Consider the following 26221-nt stretch of genomic DNA (forward strand, 5'->3'; position numbering starts at 1 on the left):
GCCCCACATCAAGAAATCCAAACGATTAATTTCATGTGGATATGCAGCCCTCGCTATTGGACTTCCTCGACTAATCTATAGTTCATTGCAGGTTGAAATTAGATATTGCCATGAAGTGAGTAAAAAATGCGATGGGGGGGCGAGGGGGGGGGGGGGGGGGGACTGTGTGAAATCAATCGTCCGCAGCTCGTGGTCGTGCGGTAGCGTTCTCGCTTCCCACTCCCGGGTTCCCGGGTTCGATTCCCGGCGGGGTCAGGGAATTTCTCTGCCTCGTGATGACTGGGTGTTGTGTGCTGTCCTTAGGTTAGTTAGGTTTAAGTAGTTCTAAGTTCTAGGGGACTGATGACCATAGATGTTAAGTCCCGTAGTGCTCAGAGCCATTTGAAATCAATCCTTCTTATTCAAAGCCGCTGAAATAACCTGTTGAACGTTTTGAACTTCTTTTTCGGACGAAATTTCACATTCTGGACGTCGTTCTGCGTACATGATTCCAACCCGTTTATTAATACCATTAGCTAAATCATAGCAGAATATCGAATCCTTCTTTTCCATCGTGCTACAGTAGAACTCTGCTTCAGTGTTAACGTTGTTCACACTGCACGGAATCACTCGCTCTAATAGCAGTAAGATGACTCAGTGGTTGAGACACTGGAATTGACTGTGGGAGGACCATGTTTAAATCCCCGCTCTGTCACCCAGATTTAGGTTTTTTATAGTTTCTCCCGATCAATTAAGAAAAATATCGCGATAGTTCACTTGAAAGAGACACGGCCAATTTCCTTCCACCAATTTAGCCAATACCTGCCATTCACACCGTGAAGTACGTTCTAAACCTTGCCGATCACATGTCGCAGAGGATCGTCTTAATATTTACGGATTACGGCGTGACTGTAATGTCGCCATTGTGTACAAACTGTAAGACTCCTTCATAGGTTTTTTCCTCACATCCATTCAGAAACATCACTTAGATGGTCGCTGCACACGCTGTAACATCGGAATTATTAAGAAATTAAGATTTCATTGGTGGTAGTATCGCATGAACAACGTAAAAAAAAAACAACAGTGCATTCGTAGAACTGTCATTTGTACTCAGGAATTAATGTGAAAATGTTTCCGACGCAATTATGTTGTTTTAAGATCTTCAGTACGAAGACTGGCATGATGAAGCTCTCCGCGCTTCTGTATCCTCTGTAAGCCTCTTCATCTCTGCGTAACGACTACAACCTTCATCTATTTGAACGTGCTTATAATGGTCAAACCTTGGTCCCCTTCTACGATTGTTACTTCATATGCTTCCATCAGCAAACTGACGATTTCTTGATGCCTCAGGATGTGTCCTATCAACCGATCTCTCCTTTCAGTCAAGTAGTGCTACAAATTTCTTTTTACCCAGTCCAATTCGGTACCTCGTCATTAGTTATTCGACTTAGCATTATTCTGTAGAACCAAGTTTCAAAAACTTCTATTATCTTCTTGTCTGAACTGTTTATTATCCACGTTTCAGTTCCATACAAAACTACACCCCAAATAAATACCTTCAGAGAAGTCTCCCTAAAACGTAAATTTATGTTTGAGGTTAAGAGATTTCTCTCTTTTTAGAAACTCTTTTCTTTTTATTGTCAGTCTGCATTTACTCCTCTCTGCCTGGACCATTTGCACTTACGCGGTTGCCTACGTCACAAAACTCCTCTACTTCTTTTAGTATCTCATTCCCTAATCTGTCAGCATCACCAGAGATTATATGGCAACATTCTACCACTCTCTTTTAGATTTGTTGATGTTCTTCTAATAATCTCTTTTCAGGACTGACTACATACGCTCTCATTTGCAGAGACGACAGTTTAGCATAGCTTTCAGCTACGTCATTTGCTACGACCTAGCAAGGCGCCATATTCAGTTACTATAATTACTTCAAGAATGTATTCTGAACAGATAATATTGTGAATCATGTACCGTCAAGAGCGACGTTCATCATTAATGGAATAAAGTTAAGTATCAAACTAATTATGTCCGCTTTCTGAATTCTCATTCCTTGTCAGGTTCCAGACCTCACGTCAGTATAGTTCTTCCCTCCTCATGCCAGCCTGCGTGAGCTAAAACGCGTGCATTTCGGCCTCCACTCGTAACACAGTGTTGGCTCTTCTGCTAATACAAAACAAATGTCTACTGATTTGTATCTATTGGCGATCGGAAGAAGTAAGCGCTTCCACACAATTGTCACTGTTTTTAGCCACTCAAGAACAAACACTGATATCCTTGACAATATTAAGTCTGCTTTATATAACAGTATTGACTTAAGTTTTGAGGTTGTATTTCTGTAGCGGCACAAGGTAATTTTATTTGTAGACTAGCTGAGTATCTGCCATTTCCCAGGTACATATTAATTCCAATCTCCTATTAGTTCATCTCATTCTTCCACATCTCTCTGCCCATATCCTCCTTCATCCCCTCTCTTTCCATCTCCTCCACCCCCTCTTTCTGTCCATCTGTTCCGCCCACCTGTGTTGGTCTCCTCCCTCCCCCTCAGTTCTTCCCCTCCTTCCACCTCTAATTCCATCTCCTCTTCCCTCCACTCTCTCTCCATCTCTTGTTCTCCCCGCTCTCTGTCCATCTTCTCCTCTTTCCTTTTTCGCGCAACTCAATATTTATGACGTCGTATCATCTGAAATATGACACGTACAATAATATAATTTTGCATTTCCATCCAATGGTATGTAATAGTATGTTTTTTGAACAGAGCTAGTAACAAAAAAGTAATAAATTAAAACGTCATGCATGATGTGGCAGTATTTCACGCATCACAGAGTCTATGATCTAATATCTCCTGAACTATGTGTCGCACATGATATACTTTTGTAGACACGTTCAGTGGTAGACGTGAATGCTGTCTGCAAAATATGTCGTCAGTACGGTTTGTAGTAAAGAAGTAATAAATCACATTGACTTTAAAAGCCTATGGGATACCTCCTAATATCGTATCGGATCTCCTTTTTCCCGGCGTAGTGGAACAAGTCGCCGTGGGAAGGACTTAACTAGTTGTTGTGGGTCCTCTGCAGAACTACTGAGCGATGCTGCCTCTACAGCTGCCCATAATTGCAAATGTGTTGCCGGTGCAAAAACTGACCTCTCGATTATCTCATATAAATGTTCGATGGGATTCATGTCGGACGATCTGGCTGCCCAAATCATTCGCTCAAATTGTCTAGGTAAGTCTACAACCCAATCGCAAATAATTTTGCCTCGATGACATGGCGCATTTTTGTCCTTAAAATTTCCATCGTTGTTTGGGAACCTGTAGTTCACGAATGGTTGCAAATGGTCTCCAAGTAGCTGAACGTAACAATTCCCAGTCAATGATCGGTTCAGTTGGACCTTAGGAATCAGCCCGCTCCATGTAAACAAAGCCCACACCATTGTGGTGTCACGACCAGCTTCCACAGTGCCTCGCTGACAATTTGAGTCCATGGCTTCATAAGATCTGCGCCACACTCTAACCCTGCCATCGGCTCTTAACCAACTGAAATCCAGACTCCTCTGACAGGCCAAGGTTTCCTAGTCGTGTAGGGTCCAACCGACACGGTCAATAACCGAGGAGTGGTGCTGCAGGCGATGACGTGCTGTTAGCAAAGGCACTGGAATCGGTGGTCGGCTGCTGTAACCTATTAACACCTTATTTCGCCGCATTGTCCTATCGGATACGTTCGTCGTACGTCGCACATTGATTTCTGCGGTTATTTCACGCAGTGTTTCTTGTGTGTTACCACTGACAACTCGAGGCAAAAGCCGCTGCTCTCGTTCGGTGAGTGAAGGCCATCGATCACTGCGTTGTCCGTGGTGAGAGGTAATGCCTAAAATTTGGTATTCTCGGCACACTCGTGGCACTGTGGATCTCGTAATATTTAATTCCCTAACAATTTCCGAAAAGGAATTGCCTATGCGTCTACCTCCAACTACCATTTCACGTCCAGAGTCTGTTAATTCCAGTAGTGCGGCCATAATCACGTCGGAAACCTTTTCACACGAATCACCTGAGTACAAATGACAGTTCCGCCAACTCACTGCCCTTTTATACCTTGTGTACGCGATACTACCTCCATCTGTATATGTGCGTATCCCTATCCCATGACGCCGGCCGCGGTGGTCTAGCGGTTCTAGGCGCTCAGTCCGGAGCCGCGCGACTGCTACGGTCGCAGGTTCGAATCCCGCCTCGGGCATGGATGTGTGTGATGTCCTTAGGTTAGTTAGGTTTAAGTAGTTCTAAGTTCTAGGGGACTGATGACCATAGATGTTAAGTCCCATAGTGCTCAGAGCCAGCCTATCCCATGACTTCTGTCGCCTCAGCGTAAGATGTCATTCCTGACGCAGCAGTTTTACTGTGTGAACAGCAAAAATGTAGTAAGCGATAAAATTTTTCATAATTTTGTGGCTGCTGTCAATGATAAAAAGTTTCGTACAAGTTTGAAATTATTTGTAAAGCTGCAATCACTAACTCCTCTCATTCTCAGAAACGGCTCAAATAAAGTTTGCGAATTTGAACTACACTTCCTTTTCACTCCCGCCCCTTTGATTGTATGTGGTTCTTATCCCCATAGCGATCACTAGGTGATATGTGTACCAAGTTTGGTTGAAATCGATACGTACATACATACACATATACATACATTCATTTTTATAATTTGTATCCATGTATGGATTTTTAAGTACTTCTAACCGTCTTTGTAATTTCATCCGTTTGAAGTCTGTTAATTCCAGTCTTGGGGCCATAGTCACGTCATAAATGAATGTGAATATGCATTTTTTTAGAAGCTTCCTACTGAAACAACAGACAAATCATTGTTTTCGTCTTATAATTTTCAATTATTTGGTGCCCTTTTCAGGCAGACCAAGTCGCAATCTCTGACGACCTAAACTACATTGTTAGCATTGGCGTAATCAACTAGGACAGCTTATTACCCTTGATTTCTACTTCGTTTTAAATTTTCGGCTGTCCCGTTAATGAGATTCATTGCCAACAAGGATTTAAAATTTAAGGAAGAAGACTTGTATACTAGTCAGTGAGATAGAAGTATTGAGACTGTAAAATAAGATATTTGTTGTGGTAATGGTGTACATCAAGCGTCACAAAAATTCAGGCCGACAATGACAAACTAACTACAATAAAGGGAGAGACGCGGTAACTGATGTTCTTCAGTTCAGCAGCGTTGTTTGTGAGTCGTCAGCCACCGCTCGCTCTGGGATATCTGTCATACGTCAAACCGTGGTATTTAAAGAAAGCAGCTTGACGGTTGACTCGCGTTTATGTATATGTGTGTGTGTGTGTGTGTGTGTGTGTGTGTGTGTGTGTGTGTGTGTGTGTGTGTTTCAGAGGCAGAAACAGAGGAAAAGGAGAAAGATGTGTATTTTTGACACGAATACTTGGTTGTGTAATTGGAAACCATTTGAGAATCGTTGACAATATCGACGCAGGGTTTTCGGCAAGTGGCTGAATGCAATAGGGTTAGTATTTGTCAGCAGGGTCGATGTTCGTAACGTGTTTATCAGCCGAAGAGACTACGTTTTATTAATAGAAGCACTTACTTTTTCAATGGAATGCGGGAGCGTGGAAAATGGGAATACGGTGAGAGTAGCACGAATGTTATGGGTTACAGTGTGTACTCTTTTTCAAAACTGCTCATATGAATGTCGTTAGAGACGACAGAAATTAGTTTCGTCTGCTATGTCAAGTAAACGCCCGGAACAGGGCGAAACGTGCACTGTGAGACACTCTTGGACTTCATATTTATCGTACTTCTGCACTGAAGAGCCAAAGAAACTGGTCCCCAGCGAGCACGCAGAAGTGCCGCAACACGACGTGGCATTGACTCGACTAACGGCTGAAGTAGTGCTGGAGGGAACTGATACCAAGACTCCTGCAGGGCTGTCCATAAATCCGTCAGAGTATGAGGGGGTGGAGATCTCTTCTGAACAGCACGGTGCTAGGCATCCCAGATATGGTCAATAATGCTCATGTCTGGGGAGTCTGGTGGCCAGCGGAAGTGGTTAAACTCAGACGAGTGTTCCTGGAGCCACTCTGTAGCAATTGTGGACGTGTGGGGTGTCTCATTGTCCTGCTGGAACTGCCCAAGTCCGTCGGAATGCAGAATAGCCATGAATGGATGCAGTTGATTAGACAGGATGCTTACGTACATGTCATCTGTCAGAGTCGTATCTAAACGTATCAGGGGTCCCATATCACTCCAATTGCACACGCCCCACGCCATTACAGAGCCTCCACCAGCTTGAACAATCCTCTGCTGACATGCAAGGTCCATGTGTTTATGAGGTTGTCTCCATAATTGTACACGTCCATCCGCTCGATACAATTTGAAACGAGACTCGTCCGACAAGGCAACATGTTTCCTGTCATCAACAGTCCAATGTCGGTGTTGACGGACCCAGGCGAGGCGTAAATGTTTATGCTTTGTGCCTTGCAATCATCAAGGGTACACGAGTGGGCCATCGACTTCGAAAGCCCATATCGAAGATGTGTCGTTGAATGGTTTGCACACTGACATTTGTTGATGGCCCAACACTGTAATCTGCAGCAATTTACGCAAGATTTGCACTTCTGTTACGTTGAACGAATCTCTTCAGTCGTCGTTGGCCCCTTTCTCGCAGGGTCTTTTTCCGGCCGCAGCGATGTCGGAGATCTGATGTTTTACCGGATTACTAATATTCACGGTACACTCGTGAAATGACCGTGGGAGAAAGTTCCCACTTCAGCGCTACCTCGGAAATACTGTATCGCACCGCTCGTGCGCCGACTGTAACACCACATTCAAACTCACTTAAATCTCGATTATCTCTCGATTGTACTCGTAGCAGCAGTAACCGATGTAACAACTGCGCCAGACAGTTGTCTCCTATAGGCAGCGCCGTATTCTACCTCTTTACACATCTCTGTACTTGAATACGCATGCCCTGTACCAGTTTCATTGGCGCTTCAGTGTACTTCTGTTTGTAAAAAGTTTAAAAAACTATTGTCAAACATTATATTTCTTCTTCCATGGACTATACAACGCCGTAAAAATACGAACAATTCATAATGAAAATGGACATAGTTGTTTAAGTAGACAAAACGATAATGAGTACTGACGTGTACAGAAAAATACTTGGCTCTTCACATACTATCGCGTACGGAAATACGTTTATCGACATCTTCAGCGCATCAAGAAACATTTATAATTAACTAATTATATTACGCGTCCTATACACATAACATAGGAACCTCTTCTATTTGCCGACGACAAAACAAATATCGAAACAAGGTTGTCAACAAGCGGTAGTCCCTCATGCGGTGAAGAGAGTTGCATGTATTGATACTCTTTGTATTTTAATGTAACGGCTTGGTGAAACAAATACGCCTTTTTAAAATGAAGCCCTTTACTTTCGATAGTTCCGAAATAAGATGTACACTGACATACAGGGTGAATTCTACCTCCTGTGAAAAAAATTTGTAGATTGTTCGGCGATATTATCTGAGTATTTTTGGTGTAAGACACCCGTGGTTTCCAGTGGCTAGTTACAGAATAATTGCATTTCGTTTGATTTCGTACCTCCCTTTATCTCTGCGTCTGTCTTGCACTGAAAATATCTGCACAGCATTGGAAACGTCGACGGCATGAGCTGAGTGTTGTTTCGAAACAAAATTGTTCAGTGCACTCCCGGTGCGTGCTGCTGACAACAGTAATGCTCTCTTTACTTTTCGCCCTGAAGCTTACATTCAATTCTGCTCGGTCCTGTCTCGGGTTTGTTTTTTCCGCAGTACTAGTACAGGCGGCAACTAGAAAACTGATTCTCCTGTATTGGATGTTAGAACTGAAGATATTTGGTCTTCTTTACAGAAAAAGGTAATTTAAGCAATACAGCAACGTAACTGCACTACTCTGTAATAAGCGACGGGAGACTACGGGTCACTAATACCAAAATACGTGTAAAATACTCTCGTGTGCAAAACTTAAGGACGAAAGTAGTTTTCCCATGACGTGTCACTGCCAAATAACACAGCTGGATGAAACTTGAACCGCCGGTACAGCTAACTGAAAGGAATACGTACAGAAACGAATAGGAATGACACTGTTTCTGAACATAACAAACGGCGGGACACGAATTCTTAATGGGGTGCGTCATCACCAAGGATGGCAGTGCTCTAGAACGTGCATCCATTGTGGCCAAACGGTTTGTAACAAGTACGTTTGGTAAGGCGTTGCATTCCTCCACCAGGATGTCTCGCCACACCATAACACGTGGACCACCAAAAAGGATCATGTTCGACATTGCTCCTCGGTGCTTTACGAGTTCGCATTTCTCGCCATATGAGGGTATGTAAGCACCCACGAACATTGTTGATCGTGATCATTTTGGTGGTCAACGTGTTACAGTGTGTGGACGCCTCCAGATATATGAGCACGGTATACTCACCGGTCCAAGTTATTATGACAATGAACTCTTTTCTCGTGTGCGTTTTTCTAGGCGTGCGTTCGCCCCGATGTCGTTGTTGTGGATGACAATGCGCGAGCATCGAACAACGCAGGTGGAGAACGAGACGATATTCGGCGAAAGGACTGGCCTGCCCGTTCCCTCCAACTTGTGGGATGCGTTGAGGAGACGTACACTTGTAACAACGACCGTATAAAAATGGTTCAAATGGCTCTGAGCACTATGCGACTTACCTTCTGAGGTCATCAGTCGCCTAGAACTTAGAACTAATTAAACCTAACTAACCTAAGGACATCACACACATCCATGCCCGGGGCAGGATTCGAACCTGCGACCGTAGCGGTCGCCCGGTTCCAGACTGTAGCGCCTAGAACCGCACGGCCACTCCGGCCGGCAACGACCGTATAGCGGGCGTCAACTGCGCTCCTAGAACTCGGTATCAGTCTTGTGGCCACGATGCCATCCCGTCGTCACACAGCCTATTAACAACTACCTGTATGTACCGCCCTTTGTAAGATCCAGGGAATCATAATGACGTCAGTATAATTTTTGTCTTTGAATAAAAGTGTCATTTCTGTTCATCTCATTGCGTATTTCATTTAGTTATCTTTTGTACTCTATTGTAGCAGATCTTTCTGTGTATGGTCCAAGTTTCATCGAGTTATGTTGCTCGGCAGTGACACATCGTGCGAAAGTTACTTTAGTCCTTAGGTTTTGCACACCGGCGTATTAGAGAACAACCTCCGCAGTTTTGTCTGCGGGGTTCAAGCATTATGAATGTTTACGACAAATGAGTTTGCAAAAACAAACCCGGGCATATGTGTCCCGTGACAGGTTATCAGAGAACTGGTGGCAATTTTCTGCATGTTATTGCTACGTATCAATGTCCCCGTGGTAAAGGGAAGCCTAATAATGATTTACGAAATTCCTATAATTACAGCTGGCACTTGTAGGTTGTGCTGGCTTCAAGTTTCACTGTTAACCCTCTGCTCCATTCAGCATTGTCGCATCGAATTAGTTGGGCAACACAAAGAACAGATTTACAAAGCTGCTATCGCTCCTTTCCCAGGAAATTCGTGTCACAGAATTGCACGCACATACTGACGTTTGCCGCTTCACAAACGGAGCCTGAGCACCTCTAACGTAAGTTAACAACTTGGAATAATGCTTTATCCACTGATGAATGTTTGTTTTCGTTGTGCCTTGTAGTTTTTCCACAGTCGTCTTCGCGAGCCCTGGAGGTAATTATGAGTAACCCTGTATTTCCAGTTGACCCCACGTTGGAAAACGAAACGGCGAAAAATATACAATTCAAATTGTTACTTCTGATTACCACATTAACTAAAATAACCATACATTACTGTCTTTTATTCCAAAAAAATTTCTAGGTAAAGGATTAAATAATTATGGTTCGTATAGATAACCGCGCTGCATGCCAGCTTGCGAGAGAGGACGGGAGCCAGATCCGGGTCGAAGCCAGGTGTGGTTTTGAGCAAGTTTCCCAGGCTCTGGTAGGCAAATGCTGAGTCGCCCCACAATCTCTGCCTCAGAAAATACCATACGATTCACAGACAAATGGCGCACTCGACTTCACTTAGGTCAACTGACAAATGACGCGACAGGGCATCTGACCACTAAGTTAAGTAAAAGAAATTCGGCAAATCACATAAGCAGTGGCCCCTGTACAACGTTATATTTTATGTATTTATTTATTTACTTATTGAACCCGATCTGATTAGGGCCATCAGACCCTCTCTTGAGCCCTGTCTTACACCGGACGAGGGTTTCACATGTACAATATCTCTTTTACATCATAGTTTCCTAAGAAATAACAATTTTAATATAAAAAAGAGTATTAAAATGATTTGAGTGGTTGAAGCGGCAATTTTGAATAAGTAATACTGACTATGAACTAATAAACTTAATGCTAGCAGTACTTGTACTCCTGCAGCTGCTGCAAATAACAGTGATAATAGTAATAATAATAATAATAATAATAATAATAATAATAATAATGACGAAAATAACAGTAGTGATAGATATAAAAATAATTTAATGGTGTACAAGGCAGATGTTTTCTCATACACCGAGTTCCGAGGAAAGGAAATTGGAGACTGAGAAAGGAAAAAGGTCTGATTGGGAAGAAGGATGTACGAGAGTAACGAGTGCGTACAGGGACAATTGTAATTCTTATTGTTGCTTTAGTATATATGGCAACGGTCTTACCGCAGTGCTAACATCGGTTCCCGTGAGATCACCGAAGTTAAGCGCTGTCGGGCGTGGTCGGCACTTGGATGGGTGACCATCCAGCCGCCACGCGCTGTTGCCATTTTTCGGGGCGCACTCAGCCTCGTGATGCCAACTGAGGAGCTACTCGACCGAATAGTAGCGGCTTCGGTCACGAATACCATCTTACGACCGGGAGAGCGGTGTGCTGACCCCACGCCCCTCCCATCCGCATCCCCCACCGGGGATGACACGGCGGTCGGATGGTCCCGGTAGGCCACTCGTGGCCTGACGACGGAGTGAGAGTGCTTTGGTATATATGTCCTTAACTGCTTTCTGAAGCTGCAGATGTTATTCAGGTATCTAATATAATTCAGGAAGTTATTCCAGAGTAGGGTTCCTGCTACTGAGAAGGACTTCGAGCGTTAAGGTTGAGGAAAGATATAAGACCGTAGAGACGACAGAGGGTATCGAAAGCTCTGCGCTTGTCTGCACGCAGCCAGGACAGCTGTGAATGTCATGGTGAAATGTGATCAAAGGGTCATAGATCACAGATACAACGAACACAGGAATTCATAGCAGATTAGAAGCGTCGTCAGCTTTCCTGAGAAATAGCTTGCAAGATAACAGCGCTGAAATCGATAGCTGGAGGTATAAGCGTTTGTACTAGTTTCTTTTGAAATCAAGAGGGAAGAGCTTTTTATATTTTTGTAGGGCATAGAGAGATGCTGATGCCTTCTTGCACAATACAGTTACGTGCTCAGTCCAATTTCTACTTTCATCTATTATTTAGACTCTTTGCTGAAGGAGAGAAGTTGATATTTGTCCTACTTAAGGCTAAAGAGGTAGAGATTCCCAATATTTCGGGCTAATGAGCCTAGAATGAGCAACCATTAGCACCTGGATTTTAGATGGGTTGAGCTTTAACCCTGTATTATGGGCCCATTTTGGTCGTGCACACAGGTGAGTTTTGAGATTCTCGATAGCTGTCTTCAGGTTTATTGATTTTGCACTGGAGGCCATCAGTATACATGTCGTATTTGCAGTTGGACAAAGCAGATGGATGGCACATCATTTACGTACAATGAAAGTAGTAGAGGACTTAAAACGGAAGCCTGGTTGACGCCTGAAACTATCTGCCCCCACTGTGACTTTACGGTGCCAGACATGACGCACTGATGGAGAGACGTCAGGTATGAGCCAATCCACTGCACTGCACTTGGTACGGAAATTATGCTGCTAAGTATGACAAGTAAAACGTCGAAGTCGTCAGTGTCAAAGGCTTTGCTGAAATATAAACGCCAGGAAAGAGCGAGAACGGCGAATTGATATGAAACTGGATAATCACACAGTCAATGCTGATCTGTCAACCTACCGCAGCGTCTAATACACGCTACCGATTTCATAAGCTTATATCGTCCATATGAATGGAGACAGAAACTTAATCTTACGCATAGGACTACAAAGTATTTTTTTTATCGAAAGACTCAACCAGTTTTATACGTAAAAAATTGTAAATTTGTGGTAAGATCTTATGGGACCAAACTGCTTAGATCATCGGTCCCTAAGCTTACACACTACTTAATCTAACTTAAACTAACTTCCGCTATGGACAACACACACAGCCATGCCCGAGGGAGGACCCGAACCTCCGACGGGAGGAGCCGCGCGGACCGTGAAAAGACACCTTAGACCGCGCGGCTACCCCGCGCGGCTAGTTTTATAAGGGTATATCTTTTAAATGTATGCAAATACAACCTTTGGTAGCCTTTTACAATTACGTTTAGGATCGAAGTGTTCATTTACTTTTCACAGATGTTCAATGTATCTTCCACCGTATGCACAAAAAAAATCCAGAAGATAGTTAAAACCGAGCAGCACCTATCCGACTGGACTCGCATTCGGAAGGATGACGGTGGAAATCCCCGTCCAGTCATCCAGATTTAATGGTGCAAATGGCTCTGAGCACTATGGGACTTAACAGCTGAGGTCATCAGTCCCCTAGAACTTAGAACTACTTAAACCTAACTAACCTAAGGACATCACACACATCCATGCCCGAGGCAGGATTCGAACCTGCGACCGTAGCAGTCCCGCGGTTCCGGACTGCAGCGCCTAGAACCGCACGGCCACTGCGGCCGGCCGTTAAACCATAATTTACCTTTTTTTACAGTAGTCACACTCGTCCCAAACTTCTGTGAGCATGTCTGCAGTCACTATACGCACTACTGTTGTTATGGGCGTCGCTGTCCACCCAAAGATGTTGGAAGGGAAGGCAAATAAACGGAGTCTTTCACAAATTGCCACAAAAAAATCACATATTGTGAGGTGAGGTGACCTTGGGAGGCTAATGGTGCAATGCGAGATCCACGCGCCCCTTACGGTTGATCCATCGTCGAGGCAACCCATTGTTCAGAAAACCTCTCTTACATGCAAGTGCCAGAGCGATAGTCCAGTTGAAAAATCGAATGTTCGGCATGTTCTCGCAACTGTGGAAAAAGTCCGATCTCCAACGTTCCAGGTATGTAATTCCTGTAGACGTCTTTTCAACCAAAACGAACAGTCTGTTTTTTTTTGGGGGGGGGGGGGGGGCGCAAAACACAAGCAGCTTTGGAGAGTCTCTCACAAGGTCGGCTAGGGTATACTTTGTATGACTGCTGTCTTCCCGGTTCACTTTTTCGCTTGAATGGAACGTAGTCCCATCACTGGTCACTGAACGTTAACCTTAATGGTTACCGTCCATCTCCATGCTGAGAACGAACTCACTGAACTTTGCATGTTCTTGCTTATCACTTGTCAACAACAACGACTCTCACAAAGGGCAGATTATTATTACGCACAGCCTGTGAACGAGTATCTCGAAAACGGCGAAGCTGGTCGTATGTTCACATGCTACTGTAGTGAGCATCTACGGGAAGAGGTAGGAGGACAATGAAACTACTACTAGGCGCTACGTGGTTGGGCGTCCACGAAGTCGTGAGGTTTCGAGGCTTGTCTGCTCTGGCGATTTGTGGCATCTTTGCCGAAAGAGTATAATGCTGGTGCCCGCACAAGTGTGTCGGAGCACACCGTTCATTGTACACTGTTGAAAATGAAGCACCAAAGCAGACCACTTCTACGTGTTCACATGTTGACCCAACGACATCGTCAATTACGACTGCAATGCATATTGGACCATCGGGATTCGACCGTCGATCAAGGGAAACGTGTCGGCTCTTTGGGTGAATCACATTTTTGCTACACTGAATCGTCATCTCCACAAACGCCGTTATCGAGGTGAACGGCGGCTCGAAACGTGCAGCGCGCATCGACGCAGGCTGGTGGGAGCACTATTTTTCTACGGGAGACATTCTCCTGCGCTTGCATGGGACCTGTGGTAGTACTCGAAGGCACGCTGACAGCTGCGAACCACCCGCATCCTTTCATGGTCGATGTCTTTCCCGACTGCGATGTCGTCTTTTAGCAGTATAACTGTCCATGTCTCGGAGCCAGAAACGTGCTACAGTGCGCCATCACCACGAACGCAAATCAGCGGTCCGTTATTTATGCGAACTACATGACCTGTGCGTAGACATCTAATGCCACATACCTCCGCAAACCTACCAAAAAACTGTCGGATCACTGATACGCAGAATCACTGATGTATTTTGTTCCACAGTCGGACAAACAAGATGTGGTCGTAATGTTTTAGCTCATCGGTGTACATACTCCGCAAGCCGCCATATGGTGCATGGCGAAGGGGACCTGTTCCCACTAAAAATTTTTACCTTTACCGTTCAACTTCCAAATGGTCGAGGGGAAAACGACTCTCTATATCCCTCCGTACAAGCCCTGATTTATCTTATCTTGTCTTCGCGGTCCTCATGCAAGACGTGTCTTGCCGGCAGCGGAATCGTTCTGCAGTCAGCCACAAATACCGGTTCTCTAAATATACTCAACAGTGTTTCGTGAAAAGAATGTTATCTTCCTTCCAGGGATTCCCATTTGAGTTCACGGAATATTTCCCTGATAGTAGTGTGTTGGTCGAACTTGCCGATAACAAGTCTAGCAACACGTCTCTTAATTCCTTCGATGTCTTCCTTTAATCCGACCTAGTGCCTTTAATATTACCTTCCGAATATCACAAACACTGAAGCAGTACTACAGGATGGATGGCAGTAGTGTTATTACACGCGGTCGCCTTTATAGACGAACTATAGTTCCCTAAAATTACACTACTGGCCATTAAAATTGCTACACCACGAAGATGACGTGCTACAGACGCGAAAGACAGGAAGAAGATGCTGTGATATGCAAATGATTAGCTTTTCAGAGCATTCACACAAGGTTGGCGCCGGTGGCGACACCTACAATCTGCTGACATGAGGAAAGTTTCCAACCGATTTCTCATACACAAACAGCAGGTGACCGGTGTTGCCTGGTGAAACGTTGTTGTGATGACTCGTGTAAGGAGGAGAAATGCGTACCATCACGTTTCCAACTTTGATAAAGGTCGGATAGTAGCCTATCGCGATTTCGGTTTATCGTATCGCGACATTGCTGCTCGCGTTGGTCGAGATCCAATGACTGTTAGCAGAATATGGAATCGGTGGGTTCAGGAGGGTATACGGGACGCCATGCTGGGTCCCAACGGCCTCGTATCACTAGCTGTCGAGATGACAGGCATCTTATCCGCATGGCTGTAACGGATCGTGCAGCCACGTCTCGATCCCTGAGTCAACAGATGGGGGCATTTGCAAGACAACAAACATCTGCACGAACAGTTCGACGACGTTTGCAGCAGCATGGACTGTCAGCTCGGAGACCATGGCTGCGGTTACCCTTGAAGCTGCATCACAGACAGGAGCGCCTGCAATGGTGTACTCAACGACGAACTTGGGTGCACGAATGGCAAAACGTCATTTTTTCCGGATGAATCCAGGTTCTGTTTACAGCATCATGATGGTCGCATCCGTGTTTGGCGACATCGCAGTGAATGCAGATTAGAAGCGTGCATTCGCCATCACCATACTGGCACATCACCCGGCGTGCCATTGGTTACGCGTCTCGGTCACCTCTTGTTCGCATTGACGGCACTTTGAACAGTGGACATTACATTTGAGATGTGTTACGACCCGTGGCTCTACCCTTCATTCGATCCCTGCGAAACCCTACATTTCAGCAGGATGATGCACGACCGCATGTTGCAGGCCCTGTACGGGCCTTTCTGGATACAGAAAATGTTCGATTGCTGCCCTGGCCAGCACATTCTCCAGATCTCTCACCAATTAAAAACGTCTGGTCAATGGTGGCCGAGCAACTGGGTCGTCACAATACGCCAGGCACAACTCTTGATGAACTGTGGTATCGTGTTGAAACTGCATGGACAGCTGTACCTGTACACGCCATCCAAGATCTGTTTGACTCAATGCCTAGGCGTATCGAGGCCATTATTACGGCCAGAGGTGGTTGTTCTGGGTACTGATTTCTCAGGATCTATGCACCCAAATTGCGTGAAAAGTAATCACATGTCAGTTCTAGTATAATATATGTGTCCCACGAATACCCGTTTATCATCTGCATTTCTTCTTGGTGTAGCAATTTTAATGGCCAGTAGTGTATACGAACAAACAAAAGTCGACTATTCGCCTGCCCTATAACCGTCTTTACGTACCCCTTCCATTTCACATCGTTTTGCAACGATGCACATGAAAGTTTCATCACCGTGACTGTGTCAAGCGACACATCACTAATACTGTATCTAAACATTACAAGATTGTTCTCCTTATCATCTGCATAAACTTACATTTTTCTACATTAACAGCAAGATGCCATTCATGACACCAACTAGAAATGTTGCTAAGTCATCCTCTAGTTACTCGACGACGACATTTCCCTATACACACAGACTCATCCTTCTTAGTAACTAGCCTTTCTCTTTTAAGTTTCCACAGACGTTTTACATTGTCGCTTTATTTCCAGCATGTGCCGTAATTAAGAAAATAAATGTCGTATGGCATTTTTGGCTAGAATATCCCACGGGGTGGGTTCGGCCGCCTAGCGGAAATGGTGTTTTCCCCCGTGCGCATTGGCCTCTTTTGTTGCGGTTGTGTGAGAGTTGTATCTGTGGAATGTAGGTGAGTGTAATAGGTGCGCGTAGATTATAGTGTTAAGTTTGTGTTGTATGATGATGATGAGACAAGGGAGAGGGTGAAACCCGTTGCCAGCACATAGCCTAATCCTCTTAAGTAGCACCACGGGGGCAACCGACCATCCGACGGACGGATCACTATCAACAGTAAAACATGCCTTTACTTCACGAGAGACTGGAAATAGGTTTGGAATTTAATGCAGGACGTTGGTGCAAGAACTGGTGATCGTGAACTTTACGCCACAATTCTCCTTCCTTTGTTGGCCAAATACCGCCAGTGAAAATTTCATCCACCATCAGGACTGGAACTCGCTTACATCCAAGCTGAGCCCCGCCGCACAAACGTGCATTAGTCACGTCAAGGAGGCGGGGCTGCGCGGTATTCTTTGTATGTGGTAGATGTAAGTGAGCGGAAATGTTTGTCTAATTTTATTTGTTGTTAAACTTTCGGCGTCGATGTCCCCGCAATTGGTGGATCCCATGAAAGGATGCTGGGTCTACGAGGCAGTCAGAGCGGTCTGATGATTTACTCTTGTCTCAGTCGATGAACCTTTCACTCTGAAGGAAAGATTTGGTTTAACGTCCCGTTGACATCGTGGTCATTAGAGGCGCAGCGCAAGATCGTATTGCGTCAAGGATGAGGAAGGAAATCGGCCGTACCCTTTCAAAGGTACCATCTCAGCATTTGCCTGGAGCGATTTAGGGAAATCACGGAAAACTTAAATCTGACGGCCGGACGCGAGTTTGAACTGTCGTCCTCCCGAATGCGAGTCAAGTGTGTTAACCACTGCACCATCACGCTCGGTCTTTCATTGTGAGGCGACCTAATTAGTTTCAGTAAGAGATAATAGTGGGTAACATTGGAGGCATCTAATTTTACCTCTAAAAAGTGCTGGAGATTAATAGCGGTCAATAGAGCCTACTCGTCATTAAAAACAACTATTATCTTCAAGGTTGGCAACTCGTATTAGCAAATAAACTCATACATGTCATAAATATGTATGTATGTATTCATGTTCTGCATCCCCTCCTAAACCAATAGACCGATTTCAACCGAACTTGATGAACATGTGACATACAAGAATCGCTGTACTGGTAAGAAACACCTGCCTATCAAAGGGATGGGGGTGGGGGTGGAAACGGAGTGCAGCTGACGGCGCGCGAATTCTCAGACTTCATTCTCCAGTATTTGAGAACTGGAGCGCTTAGTTACTTGCAACGGACTTCACACATAATTTCAAACCTTTACGGAACTTCTTCTCGCAGACAACCCTTAAAAAATGATGAATGAAAAGAAAAGTATATCGCTTACTACATTTACGCTGATCGTACAGTAAAATTGCCGCACCAGGCACTAAGTTTTAATTTATTGCATATTTACTGCAAACTGTATTCGCAACACATTTTGCAGACCGTGATCACATAAACCACTGAATGTACCTGAAACATTACATCATTTTAGGACACACAGATCAGGAGATATGACGTCATAAATATTGAGCTACGTGAAAACGAAACTGCATGGACAAATTCGCTAAAGATACAGGTGAATATGGATATAAACATGTGTGAAATATGTAACAATATTGCCCATATAGCAGAGATGCTGATTCGCAGATAGGCACTCCCGGATTTTCAATTGTGAAATATGTAAAGTATATGTGACTTGTGCGTATGCGGCCAAAGAAGCGCATAAAAACCTCCTCTTAAACGCAGGGGTCGATTTCAGCCAAACGCGGTACACTATCTGGAAGAAATACTGTAGTGGTAAGAACCAGCAAACTATAATTGCGTAGGCTTCCGTGGCTAGAGTCAGTCGACATAAAAGGTTTCTGTGTTTGGTACCGCGTCATAATGTAAAAACTACTGCTGCTGAAAAAAAAAAAGACCCAGAAGAGGGCTCCTGCAATCGTGGCCGAAACGTTCGTTTTCTTTTTTCTCCAGGAGCAGCAATTTTTACATTATGACGCTGTACCAAACCCAGAAAACTTTTATGTCAATCAGCAAACTCACTTCGGGGAGGGGATGATAACGTGGAGAGAGTACGGGGGGAAGGAAGAGATGGACAGACAGAGGCGGAAAAAGGAGGTGGACACAAATCTGAGGGGGGAGAAGGAAATGGACAAAGAAACGGAAGAGGAAGAGATGGACAGAGAGGGGAGCAAATGGACAGAGAGAGCGAGGAGGAGCAGATAGACAGAGAGAGGGAGGAGTAAAAGACGCACAGAGAGAGGGGCTGGAGGACACGGGTAGAGCAGGGGTGATGGAGAAGGTGGACAGAGGAGGGGGGAAAGCGGACGGATAGAGTGGGAGAAGGAAACGGACAGAGAAAGACCGAGGAGGAGCAGATAGACAGAGAGAGGGAGGAGTAGAAGACGCACAGAGACAGGGGATGGAGGACATGGGCAGAGCAGGGGTGATGGAGAAGGTGGACAGAGGGAGTGGGAAGCGGATGAAGAGAGGGGGGAAGGAAACGGACAGAGGAAGAGCGCGGAGGAGCAAATAGACAGAGACAAGGAGGAGTAGAAGAGGCATAGAGAGAGGGGCTGGAGTACATGGGCAGAGCAGGGGTGATGGAAATGGTGGACAGAGGGAGGGGGAAGCGAATGGACAGAGGGGGAAGGAAATGGACAGAGAGAGAGCGAGGAGGAGCAGATAGACAGAGAGAGGGAGGAGTAGAAGACACACAGAGAGAGGCACTGGAGGACACGGGCAGAGCAGGGGTGATGGAGAAGATGGAAAGAGGGAGGGGGGAAAGCGAACGGATGGATGGGGTGAAGGAAACAGATAGAGAAAGATCGCAGAGGAGCAGACACACAAAAAGAGGGAGGAGTAGAAGACGTACATAGACAAGGGCTGGAGGACATGGGCAAAGCAGGGGTGATGGAGAAGGTGGACAGAGGGAGTGAGAAGCGGATGGACAGAGGGGTGGGGGGGAAGGAAACGGACAGAGAAAGAGCGAGGAGGAGCAGACAGACAGAGAGAGGGAGGAGTAGAAGACGCACAGAGAGAGGGGCTGGAGGACACGGGCAGAGCAGGGGTGACGGAGAAGGTGGACAGAGGGAGTGGGAGGCGGATGGACAGAGTGGGAAGGAAACGGGCAGAGAAAGAGCGAGGAGGAGCATATAGACAGAGAGAGGGAGGAGTAGAAGACGCATAGAAAGAGGGGCTGGAGGACATGGGAAGAGAGGAGGTGATAGAGAAGGTGGACAGTCGGAGGGGGGAAAAGTGGATGGAAAGAGGTGGTAAAGGAAACGTACCGAGAAAGGCCGAGGAGGAGCAGATAGACAGAGAGAGGGAGGAGTGGAAGACGCACAGAGACAGGGGCTGGAGGACACGGGCAGAGCAGGGGTGACGGAGAAGGTGGACAGAGGGAGGGGGGGGGGAAAGTAGATGAATAGAGGGGGTGAAGGAAACGGACGGAGCAGGGGAGATGGAAAAGGTGGAGAGAGGGAGGGGGGAAAGCTGATGCATAGAGGGGGTGAAGCAAAAAGACAGAGAAATAGCGAGGAGTAGCAGATAGACAGAGAGAGGGAGGAGTAGAAGATGCACAGAGAGAGGGGCTGGAGGACACGGGTAGAGCAGGGGTGATGGAGAAGGTGGACAGGGGGAGGGGGGAAAGCAAATGGATAGAGGGAGTGAAAGAAACATACTGAGCAGGGGTGATGGAGAAGGTAGACAGAGGGAGCAGCGAAAGCAGATGGATAGAGGGGGTGAAGGAAACGGACAGAAGAAGAATGAGGAGGAGCAGATAGACAGAGAGAAAGAGGAGTAGAAGATGCAGAGAGACAGGGGCTGGAGGACATGAGCAGAGCAGGGGTGATGGAGAAGGTAGACAGAGGGAGGGGGGACAACGGATGGATAGAGGGGGTTAAGGAAACGCACAGAGAAGGACTGAGGAGAAGCAGATAGACAGAGAGAGGGAAGAGTAGAAGACGCACAGACACAGGGGCAGGAGGACATGGGCAGAGCAGGGGTGATGGAGAAGGTGGACAAAGGAAGTGGGAAGCGGATGGACAGAGGGGGGAAGGAAAGGGTCAGAGAAAGAGCGAAGAGGAGCAGATGGACACGGAGTGGGAGGAGTAGAAGACGCAGAAGGAGGGGGGCTGGTGGACACGGGCAGAGCTAGGGTGATGGAGAAGTTGGACAGAGGGAGGAGGGAAAGCAGATGGATAGAGGGGGTGAAAGAAACGGACAGAGAAAGAGCGAGGAGGAGCAGATAGACAGAGAGAGAGAGGAGTAGAAGATACACAGAGAGAGGGGTTGGAGGACACGGGCAGAGCAGTGGTGATGGAGAAGGTGGACAGAGAGAGTGGGAAGCGGATGGACAGAGGGGGGAAGGAAACGGACAGAGAAAGAGCGAGCAGGAGCATATAGACAGAGAGAGGGAGGAGTAAAAGAGGCACTGAGACAGGGGCTGGAGGACATGGGCAGAGCACGGGTCACGGAGAATGTGGACAGATGTCGGGGGAAGTGGACAGACAGATTGGAGAACGAAATGGACAGAGAAAGAGTGAGAAGGAACTGATAGACAGAGAGAAGTAGGAGTAGCAGACGCACAAAGAGAGGGGCTGGAGGACAGAGGCAGAGCAGGGATGATGGAGAAGGTGGACATAGGGAGGAGAGATAGCAGATTTATAGAGGGGGTAAAGGAAACGTACTGAGCAGGGGTGATGGAGAAGGTGGACATAGGGAGGAGGGAAAGCAGATGGATAGAGGGGGTGAAGGAAACGGACAGAGAAAGAGCGAGGATGAGCTGATAGACAGAGAGAGGGAGGTGTAGAAGATGCACAGAGACAGGGGCTGGAGGACACAGATAGAAAAGGGGTGACAGACAAGGTGGTCATAGGGAGGGGGGAAAACAGATGGATAGAGGGAGGAAGGAAACGTACAGAGAAAGAGCAAGGAGGATCAGATACACAGAGAGAGGTAGGAGTAGACGATGCACAAAGAGAGGGTCTGGAGGACACGGGCAAAGCAGGTGTGATGAAGGAGATGGACAGAGGGAGGAGGGAAAGCAGATGGATAGAGGGGGTGAAGGAAATGGACAGAACAGGGGTGATGGAGAAGGTGGACAGAGGGAGGAGTGAAAGCAGATGGATAGGGAGGGTGAAGGAATCGGACAGAGAAAGTGCGATTCAGAGCAAAGAGACCGAGAGAGGTAGAAGTAGAAGAAGCACAGAGAGAGGAGCTGGAGGACACGGTCAGGGCAGGGGTGTTGGAGAAGGTGGTCAGAGGGAGGTGGGAAAGCGGATGGATAGAGGGAGTGAAGGAAACCGACAGAGGCAGACCGAGGAGGAGCAGATAGACAGAGAGAGGGAGGAGTAGAAGACGCACAGTGACAGTGGCTGGAGGACACGGGCAGAGAAGGGGTGATGAAGATGGTGGACAGAGGGAGGGGGGAAAGCAGATGGATATTGTGGGTGAAGGAAACGGACAGAGAAAGAGTGAAGTGGAGCAGATAGACAGATAGAGGGACGAGTAGAAGATGCACAGAGAGAGGGGCTGGAGGACAGGGGCAGAGCCAGGATGATGTAGATGATGGACAGAGGGAGGGGGGGAAGCAGATGGATATTGTGGGTGAAGGAAATGGACAGAGAAAGAGCGAGGTGGAGCAGATAGACAGATAGAGGGGCTAGTAGAAGATGCACAGAGAGAGGGCCTGGAGGACACGGGCAGAGCAGGGGTGATGGACAAGGTGGACAGAGGGAGTGGGAAGCGGATGGACAGAGGGTGGAAGGAAACAGACAGAGAATTAGCGACGAGGAGCAGATAGACAGAGAGAGGGAGGAGTAGAATGCGCACAGAGAAAGGGGTTGGAGGACACGGGCAGAGCAGGGGTGATGGATAATGTGGACAGAGGGAGGTGGGAAAGCGGATGGACAGAGAGGGTGAAGAATACGGACAGAGAAACACCGAAGAAGAGCAGATAGACAGAGAGAGGGAGGAGTGTTATATGCACAGAGAGAGGGGCTGGAGCACATGGGAATAGCAGGGGTGATGGAGAAGGTGGACAGTGGGAGGGGGGAAAGGATGTAGATAGAGGGGGTGAAGGAAACGTACAGAGAAAGAGTGAGGAGGAGCAGACAGGCAGAGAGAGGGAGGAGAAGAAGACACACAGAGAGAGGGACTGGAGGGCACCGGCAGAGCAGGGGTGACAGAGAATTGGACAGAGGGAGAGGGAAGCGGACAGAAAGGGGGGGGGAAGGGAACAGAGAGAGAAAGAGCGAGGAGAAGCAGACAGACAGAGAGAGAGCGAAGTAGAAGATGCACAGAGAGAGGGGCTGGAGGACACGGACAGAGCAGGGGGATGGAGATGGTGGACAGAGGGAGTGGGAAGCAGATGGACAAAGGGGGGAAGGAAATGGCCAGAGAAAGAGCGAGGAGAGCCAGATAGACAGAGAGAGGAAGTAGTAAAGGACGCACAGGGGGAGTGGCTGGAGGACACGAGCAGATCAGGGGTGACGGATAAGGTGGACAGAGGGAGGGCTGAAAGCAGATGGATAGAGGGGGTGATGGAAACGGACAGAGCAGGGGTGATGGAGAAGGAGGACAGAGGGAAGGGGTAAAGCAGATGGATAGAAGGGGTGAAGGAAATGGACAGAGAAAGAGCAATGAGGAGAAGATAAACAGAGAAAGGGAAGAGTAGAAGGCGCACAGGGAGAGGGACTGGAGGACACTGGCAGAGCAGGGGTGATGGAGAAGTTGGACAGAGGGAGGGGGGACAGCAGATGGATAGAGGGGCTGAAGGAGAATGACAGAGAAAGGGCGAGGAGGAGCATATAGACAGAGAGAAGGAGGAGTTCAAAACACACAGAGAGAGGGGCCGAAGGACAGAAACACAGCAGTGTGATGGGGAAGGTGGACAGAGGGAGGTGGAAACGGATGGACAGAGTGGGGAAGGAAACATCCAGGGAAAGTTCGATGAGGAGCAGATAGACAGAGAGGGGGAGGAGTAGATGACGCACAGATAGAGGGGCTGGAGGACACAGGCAGAGCAGGGGTGACGGAGAAGTTGGGCAGACGGAGTGGGGAATGGAGATGGATAGAGCGGCTGAAGGAAACTGACAGAGAAAGAGCGAGGAAGAGCAGATAGACAGAGAGAGAGAGGAGTAGAAGATGCACAGAGAGAGGGGCCGGAAGGCACGGGCAGGGCAGTTGTGCCGGAGAAGGTGGACAGAGGGGGGGAGAAAGAAGATGGATAGAGGGGGTGAAGGAAACGGGCAGACAAAGGGCGAGGAGGAGCAGATAGGCAGAGAGACGGCGGAGTAGAAGACGCACAGAGAGAGAGGCTGGAGGACACGGGCGGAGGAGGGGTCGTGGAGAAGTTGGACAGAGAGAGGGAGAAGCGGATGGACACAGGGAGGAAGGATATGTTCAGAGAAAGACTGAGGAGGAGCAGATAGAGAGAGAGAGGGAGGAGTAGAAGATGCACAGAGAATTGGGCTGGTGGACATGGGCAGAGCAAGTGTGATGCAGTACGTGTACAGAGGGAGGGGGAAGCGGACGGACAGAGGGGGGAAGGAAACGGACCGAGAAAGGGCGAGGAGGACCAGATAGACAGAGAGAGGGAGGAGTAGAAGACGCACAGAGAGAGGGGCTGAAGGACACGGGCAGGGCATGGGTGACGGAGAAGGTGGACAGAGGGCGGGGGAAATGGACAGACAGATGGGGGAATGTACGGACAGAGAAAGAGCGAGGAGGAGCAGATAGACAGAGAGAGGGAGGAGTAGCACAGAGAGAGGGGTAGGAGGACACAGGCAGAGCAGGGGTGATGGAGAGCGAGGAAGGAGGCAGGGGGGATAGCAGATGAATAGAATGGGTGAAGGAAGCGGACAGAGAAAGAGCGAGGTAGAGCAGATAGACAGGGAGAGGTAGGAGTAGACGATACACAGAGAGAGGATCTGGAGGTCACGGAAAGAGCAGGGGTGACGGAGAAAGTGGACAGAGGGATGGGGGAAAGCAGATGGATAAAGGGGGTTAAGGAAACGGTCACAGCAAGTGTCATGAAGAAGGTGGAAAGAGTTAGTGGGAAGCTGATGGACAGAGGGGGGAAGGAAACGGACAGAGAAAGAGCGAGGAGGAGCAGATAGACAGAGAGAGGGAGGAGTAGAAGAGGCACAGAAAGGGGGGCTGGAGGACACGGGCAGAGCATGGGTGACAGAGAAGAAGGACAGAGGGAGGGGGCTCAAAATGGTTCAAATGGCTCTGAGCACTATGGGACTCAACTTCTGAGGTCATTAGTCCCCTAGAACTTAGAACTAGTTAAACCTAACTAACCTAAGGACATTACAAACATCCATGCCCGAGGCAGGATTCGAACCTGCGACCGTAGCGGTCTTGCGATTCCAGACTGCAGCGCCTTTAACCGCACGCCCACTTCGGCCGGCTGAGGGAGGGGGGAAGGCAGAACGAAAGAGGAGGTGAAAGAAACGGACAGAGCAGGGGTGATGGAGAAGGTGAACAGAGGGAGGGGGGAAAGCAGATGGAGAGAGTGGGTGAAGGAAACAGACAGAGAAAGTGCGAGGAGGAGCAGATAGACAGAGACAGAGGAGTAGAAGACGCTCAGAGACAGGGGCTGGAGGACATGAGTAGAGCAGGGGTGATGCAGAAGTTCGACAGAGGGAGTGGGTAGCGGATGGACAGAAGGGGGAAGGAAACGGACAGAGAAAGAGTGAGGAGGAGCAGATTGACAGAAAGAGGGAGGAGTAGAAGATGCACAGAGAGAGGGGCTGGAGGACATGGGCAATGGAGAGGTGACGGAGAAGGTGGACAGAGGGATGGGGGAAAGCAGATGGATAGAAGGGGTCAAGGAAACGGACAAAGATGGGGTGATGGAGAAAGTGGACAAAGGCAGGGGGGAAGGCAGATGGATAGAGGGGGTGAAAGTAACGGACAGAACAGGGATGATGGAGAAGCTGGACAGGAGGAGTGGGAAGCACATGGAGCGAGGAGGGAAGGAAAGGGACAGAGAAAGAGCGAGGCGGAGCAGAGAGACAGAGAGAGGTAGAAGAAGAAGAAGCACAGAGAGAGGGGCTGGTGGACACCGGAAGAGCAGGGGTCTTGGAGAATCTGGACAGAGGGAGTGGGAAGCGGATGGACTGAGGGGGGGAGGTAACGGACAGCGAAAGAGCGCGGAGGAGCAGATAGACAGAGAGAGGGAGGCGTAGAAGATACACAGAGAGAGGGGCTGGAGGACACGGGCAGAGCAGGGGTGACGGAGAAGGTGGACAGAGGGATGGGGGGCCCGCATCTCGTGGTCGTGCGGTAGCGTTCTCGCTTCCCACGCCCGGGTTCCCGGGTTCGATTCCCGGCGGGGTCAGGGATTTTCTCTGCCTCGTGATGGCTGGGTGTTGTGTGCTGTCCTTAGGTTAGTTAGGTTTAAGT

General features: G+C 47.7%; 1 protein-coding gene and 1 pseudogene across 1 annotated transcript in view; one reads left to right on the forward strand and one right to left on the reverse strand.

The window, feature by feature from the left end:
- Positions 1 to 26221, reverse strand: part of LOC124555826 (prostaglandin D2 receptor) — a 503176-nt gene that overhangs the window by 122895 nt on the left and 354060 nt on the right. The window lies entirely within an intron of this gene.
- LOC124556890 lies at positions 10691 to 10807 on the forward strand (annotated as a pseudogene).

This window comes from Schistocerca americana, chromosome X (assembly GCF_021461395.2).
Source record: "Schistocerca americana isolate TAMUIC-IGC-003095 chromosome X, iqSchAmer2.1, whole genome shotgun sequence".
Taxonomy (NCBI): domain Eukaryota; kingdom Metazoa; phylum Arthropoda; class Insecta; order Orthoptera; family Acrididae; genus Schistocerca; species Schistocerca americana.